The sequence below is a fragment of the Calliphora vicina genome, chromosome 3 (genome assembly GCF_958450345.1).
Source record: "Calliphora vicina chromosome 3, idCalVici1.1, whole genome shotgun sequence".
NCBI classification, from domain to species: Eukaryota; Metazoa; Arthropoda; class Insecta; order Diptera; family Calliphoridae; genus Calliphora; species Calliphora vicina.
In genome coordinates, this window is record NC_088782.1 from 76,301,958 (window position 1) to 76,313,960 (window position 12,003).

General features: G+C 29.0%; 1 protein-coding gene across 2 annotated transcripts in view; it reads right to left on the reverse strand.

Moving 5' to 3' along the window:
* Positions 1-12,003, reverse strand: part of Adcy8 (adenylyl cyclase 78C) — a 132,376-nt gene that overhangs the window by 80,972 nt on the left and 39,401 nt on the right. Inside the window, exon 1 of one of the 2 annotated variants that reach the window (XM_065505072.1) lies at positions 6,260-6,547. The exons of the other annotated variant lie outside the window; for it this stretch is intronic. The gene's annotated coding sequence lies outside the window, so the exon portion shown is untranslated. Of the gene's footprint in view, positions 1-6,259; positions 6,548-12,003 lie in introns of those variants that run through there. 2 annotated transcript variants of the gene reach the window in all.

Below are 12,003 nucleotides of genomic sequence, written 5' to 3' on the forward strand. Positions count from 1 at the left end.
AAATTTTCCAAAAAATATCAGCTACCATTTTTATACCCTACACCACCATAGTGGGGAGGGTATTATGCGATTGTGCATATGTTTGTAATGCCCAAAAATATTAGTCTAACACCCACCTTAAAGAATACTGATCGACTTAGAATCACTTTCTGAGTCGATTTAACGATGCCCGTCCGTCCGTCTGGCTTGCTGGCTGGTCATGTAAACTTTGTGAGCAGAGTACAGGTCGCAATTTTAAAGATATTTCGATCAAATTTGGTACATATTATTTTTTTGGCCCAAGCCTATTGAAACTGGCTTAAATCGGTCCTTTATTTCACCTAGCTCCGAAATTGGACTTTATCGGTCATAAATGTTTAATTTATATATGTATCTCCACAAATTCCGCTTCAAATAAGTTTTATATATATAAAATTTATGTCACCAAATTTTGTTACGATCGGTCCATAATTAGTCATAGCTCCCATATAGACCCGCTTCCGAAAATCACTTTATCGTGAATAAATCGCTTAAAAATGTTGGTATACACACAAAATTCAACACAGTTAACTTTAATATAGACATAAATATAAGGCCCACTTCCGAAAATCACTCAAAAATATAAATTATTGGAATTTTATAAGAAAAATGTTTTTGCTCTTTTAATTAGTGTAGGGTATTATATGGTCGGGTTTGACCGACCATACTTTCTTACTTGTTTATTCTCATATTTTTGAAAAAAATATTCTATCAAGTTTTTAATTCTTAACATTAATTAAAAACATTTTTGAAAAGAGAACATAATTTCCTATACGTTGATATATAATATGTATGTATATCGTTCATAAGAATTGGATCCGTTATTAGAAAATAAGCAGACCAAGGTAGGTAAATAAAATAATATTTTACTTTTCAAATGCGAATAACTCGTAAACTAAAAGAAATAATATTTGATTCCATATATATAAAAATCTTTCAAATCGGTAGCAAACAAAAATTTGGCATGATTTTTAATTTTTGATATACCCGAGGTGCCCCGCTTTGGGGCATTGTGGCTCGGCGCCTCCTTATCAGCCTTCCCTTCTATAAAATCGGGCTATTCGTTTAGAAGTAACAGATTTATTTCACTTTCTTTTCATTTCCCCCACTATGCAACGATAGACTGTAGCAACAAAGCCACTATAATAAATTTGAAGTATTAAGAATAATAAACACTTGTTATAAACGTAAGTAAATTTCGTCTAACTTACAACACAATTAAAGAAGTACATCCCAGGAGACTGTTTACCTATCACTTACGGTGGCAACTAGCTACGTGACTAGTTATTTTAACACGTAAATTTCCTATGCAGGGAGTTAATTGATACTGTCAGATAACCGGCCAAAGTAGTCAACGAATTGGATTCACTTACTATCTACCTATTTGGATACTGGATCAGCTTCATAACTAGTTCTTTTATCATGTACGGGTGGTTATTAACCTCAAATAGGCAGTAAAAAAATATATCTCATACAGTCTAATAACCGATTGCTTGTAAACAAACCTTGTAATTTTGTAAAATTTTCATCAAAAACGAAAACTACATATAATTGAAAAGGTCGCATATACGGAGAAATTTTGTTTTAATTTATTTTCAACATAAAATGTGGCAACGGATTAAGGAAATCCTTACTTGGTATTTGGAGGAGTGTAAATTTTAGATTGTTAAGGTGATTTTGTTTCAAATTTGGTAAGAAATTAAACGATATTTGTTGGATTCCGAAATTTATTTGGTGTTATTTTTATTAGGGATTTGAATATTGGATTTATACTTGTGTAAAACATGTAATTGCATTGTTTTGAATGTTCTATGGACCTTAATTTATTAATCGATTTCAAATTGTATGGCCGGAAAATCACCCTGTCGACGACTTCTACTTCAAATTTGGAATTGGTCAACTATACGTATCTCGGTTAATCTTTAACCTGATTTGTACTCAATATCAACCTGAACATTCATTTGAATTAAAATTATTCTCAAATTAAGACCTCATTGACCATAATATCCTCTTAACTATTGCGTATTTTGAATCTGAGGTGAACAGAAAATTGTAACTATAGTTTTCAATTGTCATAATTTTGTTAATTAAATTTTTATTTAACTCTATTAATATTTCGTTTGTCCATAACAACCAAAAAACATTTCAATGTCACCACGTTTCATATCAAAACCCACCTATTATACTATATAAGACTTGTTAAATTTCTATATTCATTTCCAACTAATTAACACATTAATGGTAATCAAATTTTATTTTATTGATAATTGTTTAATACATATGTATGTATATTGATTATTGTTGTTTATATAAATACTACAAATAACATTATCCTTTTAGTTATGATTTCGATTATTAAATTTTTAATTGTTATTATTTTAATAACGACAGGTTAAGTTGATTTATAGGTCAATTAGGGAATTTCATTTTGTTTATGATTTTTATTAGGGCAGACAAATAATGTTGTTTGAAATCAAATATTCTGACCAAACAACCGAAATATAAAAGTAACAATGAATTCGATGAACAATAAACACTGTGTGCTTTTTTTATAAAAAAAATTAAATCTTTTGTAACTGATTCTAAAATTGTATTCTTTTGACAATTTGGGATCTTAACACACCCCGAATTTATAGGTAGCATTGTTCTCAAGGTAATACCCCTACTCTAAGAATCGTTACAACTACAAAGAGCAAATTACCAAAAATATATAAATTAGAGTCAACCATGTGGTCAGACATTTGTGACAATTACTGTTTATATGGGATACACTAACTTAGAGTTTAAAAAAAACGAAGAATTTCAAAACCGCTTTTTGGTTTTTAAAAAATTTAAAATCGATCGGTTTCAGATTTTTCGATTTTGTGATACTTTATTAAGTACTAAGGCCGGGTAACTTATTAAATTTTAAATATAGTTTAGGCTTAATCAAAGTCAAAAAATGTATATAATTTGCATACAAAAAATATATTAAAATATTGATTAGGAAAATTTTAATAAGTTACTCGGCCCACTGTGGTTCCAAATCAAAATCTAAGTAGACAAAATTATAAAAATCGGTATGTTCATAATTTGGAAAAACGAAGTTTTTTCGGAAGCTGACAATCTGCTCTCCTCCAATACAAATGGGTTTTTCAATTGGACATTTCGTTTTTTCGACAGAAGCACCAGAAGTTCCAGAAGTTCAAAAAATTTTGAATCATATTTTCGTTAATTTTTTTTTTCATATTTTACTGCTTTACTAAATTACATACATATATCTCAATTGTTTTACCATAAAGAAATTTATACTTCAAAACATAGATAAACATTGATATAGGCTTTTATTAAGTGAATATCTTATATTTATGGGCCTCTCCATTTTCCTGTTATAGTCCTTTTAACTTGGGTCTCAAATATACTGATATTTTTTTTCTAAGAATATTATATAGCTTGCCAAAAAAAAAGACCGTCGTAGCCCGTTAAATGATGTATTAAAGAAACTTCTGGGTAATGTCTTTGTAAAAAAAATTGTAGGCGCCAGCACCCGCGAAATACTTTTTTTTAATTTTTACGGAATGGAATTTTTAGAAATATTTTTTTATTATTATTGATTTTTATATATCTAGACCCTACTGTAACTTGCTAAAAAGTTTATATTGATCATTTAATTTTTTTTTTTTTTTGAATCGGAGACACCAATTCTATATAAAAAGAGCGCCACATAATATAGAAACAAAATCAGTTGATAATATAGGAAATGCTATAAAACTTTAAAATTCAAACATGATGGGTGTTGAAGAGGATAAAAGAAAATCGGTACTTTTTCTTTTAATGGTACTTTTTTACTATATTAAATTAGTTAGCTTATGTACATTAAAGTGGGCTAATATTTATGTTTCTTAGTAAAGAAATAATCAAGAATAGGGGGCTCAATGGTATTATGATACCAAAAAAGGAGAACTAAACTAAACTAAGGAGTACTTTTTAGTTCTTAAAATGGTTCTTTTTGAATTGTCTATAATATTGAACCTAGAATTAGGAAATTACTTTGAAATTTCAAACTTGACGTGGGTTCAAGTGTGGAAAATTTGTACTTATGCATCTAATGGTACTTTTTATTGTATGAAATTATTTTACTTATATTAATAATAATTGGCTAATATGCTTCTGAGTAAAGAAAGAATCAAGGATAGAGTACTTAATGATATTAAAGTAACAAAAACTATTAGTATTTTTTTGGTTCTTCAAATGGTATTTTTTTGAAATTTCTATAATAATGAACCTATAAGCATGAAATTAAACACACATAATCCCGAATGAGTTAGAATATTTCCGTAGTGTAAAGGTACTTTTTGAATATTTTAAAATAATAAACCTAAAAATTATAAATTAGGCACACATGAATCTGAATGAGTTAGAATTCTCAAAAGGTGACTTTAGTGGTAACTTTCTTTTGCATTTATAATAATAATGGACCCAGAAATATGAAATTAGGTATTAATGATGCTGAGTGGGAATACAAAATGTGGGTCTTTATGGTAGTATAACGTTTCGAATGAGCTAGAATCCACATTACAATGAACCAATAAACATGTAACTAGAGACATGTTATCCTGAATTAACCCACGTATATGAATTTTTCAATTTTTAATGCCGTTTTAAAAGCTAAAAATTTCGAAAAAATATTATATTTGTAAAACGACTGCGAAGATTATAAACATGTTAAGCTTTACTTGAAGGTAATTTCGTTGCGGAATTTCGTTTTTTCAGTTTATTCAATAAACTAAACTGTTTTTGAGTTACGCGAATATATATTGTGCAATCTCCTCCATTTTCGAAATAAAGGTATATCTCGAAAATACGAGCTAACCTAAAAAAATGGTTAGCACCACTGGACCGATCACAATAAAATTAGGTCATGTGATTTATGTCTATATGAAAGTTATTTATGTTGAATTTTATGTGTATACCTAAATTTTTAGGAGATTTATGCACGTTAAAGTGATTTTTGGAAGCGGGTTTTATATGGGAGCTATGACTAATTATGGGCCGATCATAATAAAATTTGGTGACATGAATTCCGTATATGTATATAAAACTTATTTCGGGAGGACATTTTTATGGGGGCTAGGTGAAATAATGGACCGATTTCAGCCAGTTTCAGTAGTCCTTGGGCAGAAAAAATTATATGCACCAAATTTTATCGAAATATCTATATATTGCGACCTGTACTTTGCGCACAAGGTTTACATGGACAGCAAGCCGACCAGCCAGACGGACGGATTATGAGTCGATTCTGAGTCGTTCGATATACTTTAAGGTGGGAGTTAGACTAATATTTTTGCGCATTACAAACTTCTGCACAAACGCATAATACCCTCCCCACTATGGTGGTGTAGGGTATAAATATTAAAATCATTTTTCGAATTCTTGTGATTTATCATGTTATTGCAGTAAGCCCCTCACGTAGGAGGTACACTTTGGACATTTTCGTCCAAATTTTTTAATTCGTTTAAACGTCAAAAGCGAAAAACGTTCAAGTCTAATAATTCAGGATTTATACAACTCTTGCAATATAGCGGAATATATTTGGCATTTTTGGAATTCAATATGACAAATTCGAAAATGGTATTGAACATTGAACTATTGAACGAATTTTGACAAAAATAATTACCTAATGGCAAAATTTTTACAAAATCCATTTTTCACCCTTGTAAATGCACCTCAAAACTTCAGCGTCGTTGCGCCACCAGTTAACGTTATCCTATCATCCGAATATGTTACACAGTGTGTTTCTACAATACATAGAACAATTCTAGTGGGGGGATCTTGGAGCACTCTAATCTACATATTTCATAAACAGTCCACAAATATTATTTAGATTTTAATTCTTTTAATACAAATTAATCAGACCCAATTTAGCATTTAATGCAAGTATGATCATACACACCGTGTGTAGATAAATATTACGAGCGTGTACTTTTGTGCAAACGTTTTGTTTTTTTTTATTTTAATTTTGTTGTTAATATTTATTATTGTAGTTGTTATTGTTGTTGTTGTTATTAGTCAGTACATTTTACGCAGTGGTGGTGGTGGTTGGTTGGTGGTGGTTTGTTTTTATCATTTGACATCAGAGTTAATATAATTATCACTTTTAGTGATAATGGATGAATAGATAGATACACAGATAGATAGATGGATCAACAACAATGAACATAAATAAATAAATACAAAAAAAAAAACACTAATTTGTACTCACTTTCAAACACAGTTACACTGACTTTTTTTACACGCAAATAAATTAACAATAACTACGAGTATCTAAATATGTGATGTATACTTGGTGTGATTGTGTTTGCGTATTTGTATCTATGTTTATATGTATGTTATGGCAACAACAATATCGCTGCTATTTATTCACATACTGATGATGAAGAAAAAATCGATAAATATTTTTAGATTTGTTTCATATTTTCTATTCTTTTTTCACAAACAACTTTGAAAAAACGCACCTTATTGTATAATAATTAGAATTTAACAGATTTTGTTTTTTATTTTTAATTTCGTTTTCTATTATTACGTGTATTATTGAGTGTTTAACTTTTGTAAAACTTCTCTTAAAACAACCAACTGTTGATTCTCACAAACATATTTTACGTAGCAGCATTGAGCAAAATATTAAAATTCACAGATTCTTAATTGGCATATGATGGATGTAAAATTTAAAATATTGCAGATAAACATATTTTGAATATTTTTCGTTTTAAAGACTTTAATTAAATTCACGTTAAATAACTATTTGGCACTTAATTATCACAATATTATGGTATTTTTATTTTTTATATTTTTTTTGTACAAATTTGATTTGAAAATTATTGAAATACGCTTAGTTATTTGTACATGTAAATCGTAAAGGTTGTTAACTGCAACTAAACATTATTATTTTGTTAAAATATATTTAGAGAAGAGATTATTTTTGGTCGTCTATAACATGCGGCGGACTATGATGACTGACTCCCCTAATAATAATTCACTTCTACTTCTACTTCTCATTTATGTGGTTGTTGTTGGCATTTGTTGCTCGGTTTTACTCTGATTAGTCAATGTTGGTACAAGTATTCATCACATTTAGCACATTCAACTTAATACGAGTAACAGCGGAATGAGCGCGTCAGAGAGGGTTGAGTATGACCAAAATACAGAAAAGAAAAGCGTATAAATAAAAATTAAACGTTTTACACTGTAAACAAAAATGTGTTAATTAAAGAAATTTGAAATGTTGGCATCCCAATAAAGTGTTTTATTTTTTGTTTACTGTTTATTAATATGACACACTATAGCATGTATTTAAGTTGTAGTCTAATGGTTGTAACTCACAAAAAAACATATTCTTTATATGTAATAATTAAGAGGCGGATTTATATTCAAATACATGTTTTTTCTCAAACATATTTTTGAATGATAACACTGTGCACGAAATTGACACTTTTTTGTCTGTCAAGAAGTGCATGCAGTGGGTTAAACTAATTCGGGTATGCTGAATTCAGTAGTGCTAACCGTTTTTTTTAGGTTAGCTCCTATTTTCGAGATATACCGTTAAATGGAGGAGGTTGTACAACATATGTATATTCGCGTAACTCAAAGTTTATTGAACACTTTCTTAATCTTCTCAGTCGTTTTAGAATTATAAGTTTTTTCTAGGCAAAAAAAAATATAATTTTTTAGAAAAATTTCGAAATTTTTAGTTTTTAAAACTTCATTTAAAATTGGAAAACACATATAGAAAACGAAGCTCCAAATAAATCATGTTCTAAATGATTAAAATCTGTCCACAACTTTTAATTTTATTCACAAAAAGATAAGATACATAACTCGTACACTGTTTTCTATGTTTAGTATTGCAATAGTCGGCAATGCAGTGCCGTTTTTACAAAATGGCAAGATTCTGTAAATTTTCATGTTGTTGTTGATTTTGAATCCAAAAATTTGACTAGTGGAAAAGATAAGATATATATATGTTATATATCAACTTATAGAAAATTTTGTCTTCTTTTCAAAAAAGTATAAAATTTTTAAGAATTAAAAATTTTATAGATGACTTTTTTGTAAAAATATTGGAAACATTTTTAAAATGTTAATCATTTAGAGCTTGTTTTGTTTGGAACGATTAAGACCCTAATTTTGTAAATCACGTCACCAAAGTGATATTTATGTGCATAGCAAAAACAAAATTTCACACATTTCAAAAATTTGTTTTTGTTTTATATACAAATTCTGAACCAAACAAGCGCACCAAAATTCAAGCGTTGAATTTGCCTTTCATAATATGAAAATTTTGTACATAAAACAAAAAAAAAATTTTAAAATATGTGAAATTTTGTTTTTGCTTTCCACATAAATATCACTTTGGTGACGTGATTTACAAAATTAGGGCCTAAGTGAATTCGCTCATTTTCACAAAATTGTATGTGCTTACAAGCGTGTACTTTGAGTGGAAATTTGACATGTGTTTTGTTATTGTACCAACAAAATAAGATACATCCAAAGTAGTGTTTATAAACCGGTTAACCGAAAAAACGGGTTTTCTTCGAAATCTCGGTTTTTTACGAACCGGTTAATTTAAAATGTTGATTTTCGGTTAACCGGGTTTATCCGGTTTTAATCACTCGGTTAACCGCTTTTTAAAATTTAGGTCTAAAATTAAGACATCTCATGAAACCCTAAACTGCTGATTTACAATACAAACCTATTTAGATTGATATTTTTAAGAATTACAATGATTCTAAATAGTAGAGGACGATGAGTTTACTTAAAAACTTAATAATAAATAAATTGCACATAATGAAACTATTAAAAATTAAATTCCGCATAATTCTAGAAGTTAAGTTAAATCTTAATAATGATTCATTATAAACTTAGTGATGATTTTACCAAACATTAAGTTGAATTTGATGTGCATACCTTCTTTAAATCACTTTGACTTCATTAGTGTGGTTTGTTCTTAGAATTTTATTATATCATTTCGTTAGCTTAGTGTACAAAGTCCTTTTCAGAAATATTACATGACTAGCTGACCCGGTACTATCAAGTCTCACTTTGTGAATCTAATCGTAAATGTCTAATTTCATATTTCTGGGTCCATTATTATAGAAAATGCAAAATGTGTTCCTAATTTTAAATTTTTAGGTTTATTATTATTATAAAATATTCAAAAAGTACCATTACAATAAGGAAATAGTACCATTGATTATCACTATTAAATTCGCATTCATTAAACCAAAACCCGTCAAGTTTGAATTTTAGATTTGTTTATCATTTCCAATATTATCAACTCATTTTGTTTCTATAATACTTAATATTTAATAAATTATCACAAAACCGAAACCGATCGGTTTTTCATTTTATAAAACCGAAACCGCGGTTTTGAAATTCTTCGATTTTTTGGAAACTCTAGGTCCATTATTATAAGAAATTCAAAAAAGTACCCATGAGAATAAAGAAAAAGTACTTGGAATTAGGCGTATATGCCTAATTTCATATTTCTATGTCCATTATTACAAAAAATTTAAAAAGTACCATTCGAATTAAGAAAAAGTACCAAAAAGTCTTCTTACTTAGGACCATATGTGCTTAATTTCATGTTTCCAAGTTCATTGTTATAGAAAATTCAAAAAAGTACCAATAGAAATAAAAAAAATTACCAAAAAGTCTCCACATATAATTCTCCCTCACTTAGGACCATATACGCTTAATTTCATATTTTTATGTCCATTATTACAGAAAATTCAAAAAGTACCATTAGAATATAGAAAAAGTACCAAAAAGCAGCCACTTGTGGATTCCCACTCACTCGGGTCCATATAAGCTTTATTGCATGTTTCTAGATTCATTGGTGAAGAAATTACAAAAAGTACCATGCGAATAAAGAAAAAGTACCAAAAAGTCTCTCCCTAGAATTCTCACTCACTTTAGAACATATACGATTAATTTCATATTTCTATGACCATTATTTCAGAAAATTCAAAAAGTACCGCTACAATATATAAAAAGTACCAAAAATCAGGCACTTGTGGCCACTCCGGTCCATATAAGCTTTACTTCATGTTTCTAGGATCATTGGTGAAGAAATTACAAAAAGTACCATTAGAATAAAGAAAAAGTACCAAAAAGAATTCCCACTGACTTATGACCTTGTATGCTTAATTTCATGTTTCTAAGTTCATTGTTATACAAAATTCAAAAAAGTACCATTAGAATAAAGAAAAAGCCAAAAAAAGTCTCCCCCTAGAATTCTCACTCACCTAGGACCATATATGTTTAATTTCATGTTTCTAAGTCTATAGTTATAGAAAATTCAAAAAAGTACCATTAGAATATAGAAAAAGTACCAAAAACCCACACTTGTGGTTTCCCACTCACTCGGTTTATATATAAGCTTAATTTCATGTTTCTAGGTTCATTGGTGAAGAAATTACAAAAAGTACCATTCCAATAAAGAAAAAGTACCAAAAAGTCTCCCCCTAGAATTCTCACTCACCTAGGACCATATATGCTTAATTTCATGTTTCTAACACCATTGTTTTAGAAAATTCAAAAATTACTATTAGAATAATAAAAAAGTACCTATAGTTCAGTTCTCAGATTTTGGTACCTAAATATTATCCCCTATTCTTAACACTAACTTCACTCAGATGCATATCAGCTAACTTTAATGTCGATAAGTGAAATAATTTAAAATATTAAAAAAGTACCATTAGGAGAAAAGTACCAATTTCCCTTTTCTTCCTCGAACACCCCTCAAGTTCGAACTTTAAAAATATTCCATTTTGCCAAAATTGTTTATGATACAGACATGTCTCAAAATATAAAAACTGTGTTAATGTGCCCAAGAAAAAATATGTTTTAAAAAAAGTACCAAATCCGGGTAAACGGATTTGGCCCAATATACACCTTGGCACTCGAGTTCCAAATAACACCCTGCTAGTTAATTTTTGTATGAATCCAGGAACCAATGTTAAAAAAATTATCAAAATTGGCTTAATAATTTCAAATAAAATGTATTTTCCCGATTTTATCCCCTTTTTGATACCTTTTTTATCCCCATTGCTTTGGTAAAATTTTATTCAAATAAATTTCTGTATCGTGATGGGAGATCATAATAAAATATTCGTATGTCTATGACAGATTATAGAAAAACATATTTTATGAAAAAGTACCAAAAATAAACACAATTTTTATCCCTTAAGGGTTCGAATTTCCAAAAAGTACCAAACTTATATTTTTTATTTTTTGATAATTAAAGAATACGGTTTAAAATTTGTTTCTATGTTTATTGGTTTAAAAGATATATAGGGTGCAAAAAAGTACCAAAATACAGTTTTTACCCGTTTTCTGCCCTAAATGTTTCGAGTTTCGAAAAAGTACGAAACACCTGTCAGCTTATTTTTTTAAATGGAGTAACATGTAATTTAAAATTTTTTTGTATCTTTATTAGTTTTGAAGATATAAGGTTACCGAATTTACACTTTTTTATCCCCTAAACGTTCGAATTTCCAAAAATCCCTTCTTATCGGATCGTTTTGGGGAGGGATGAACCCACAATTAAAATTTCGTGATTCTAGCTTCAGCCGTTTGGGCTGTGCGATGATGAATCAGTCAGTCAGTCAGTAACGTTACTCTTTTATATATATAGATTTGAAATATTTAGTAAATCGGATAATGAAGTTTTATTATGTAAGTTGTTATGATTTTTAATGACAAATAAGCACAGCTAAGAATAAGTGCGTTTGCATCTTATAGGTCCTTTTTTGGGACTTGTAACATTTTCTGTTTCATATCAGAAATTCGAGGTGATACTAAACCGGTTTAACCAGTTTTTTCGATGTCGGTTAACCGAAAAACCGGTTTTCTAAAAAAGGCCAATTTTCGGTTAACCGACAAACGTTTTTTTTAAAAAGTCGGTATTTTATAAACACTAATCCAAAGCTAATCTAATATCTAAGG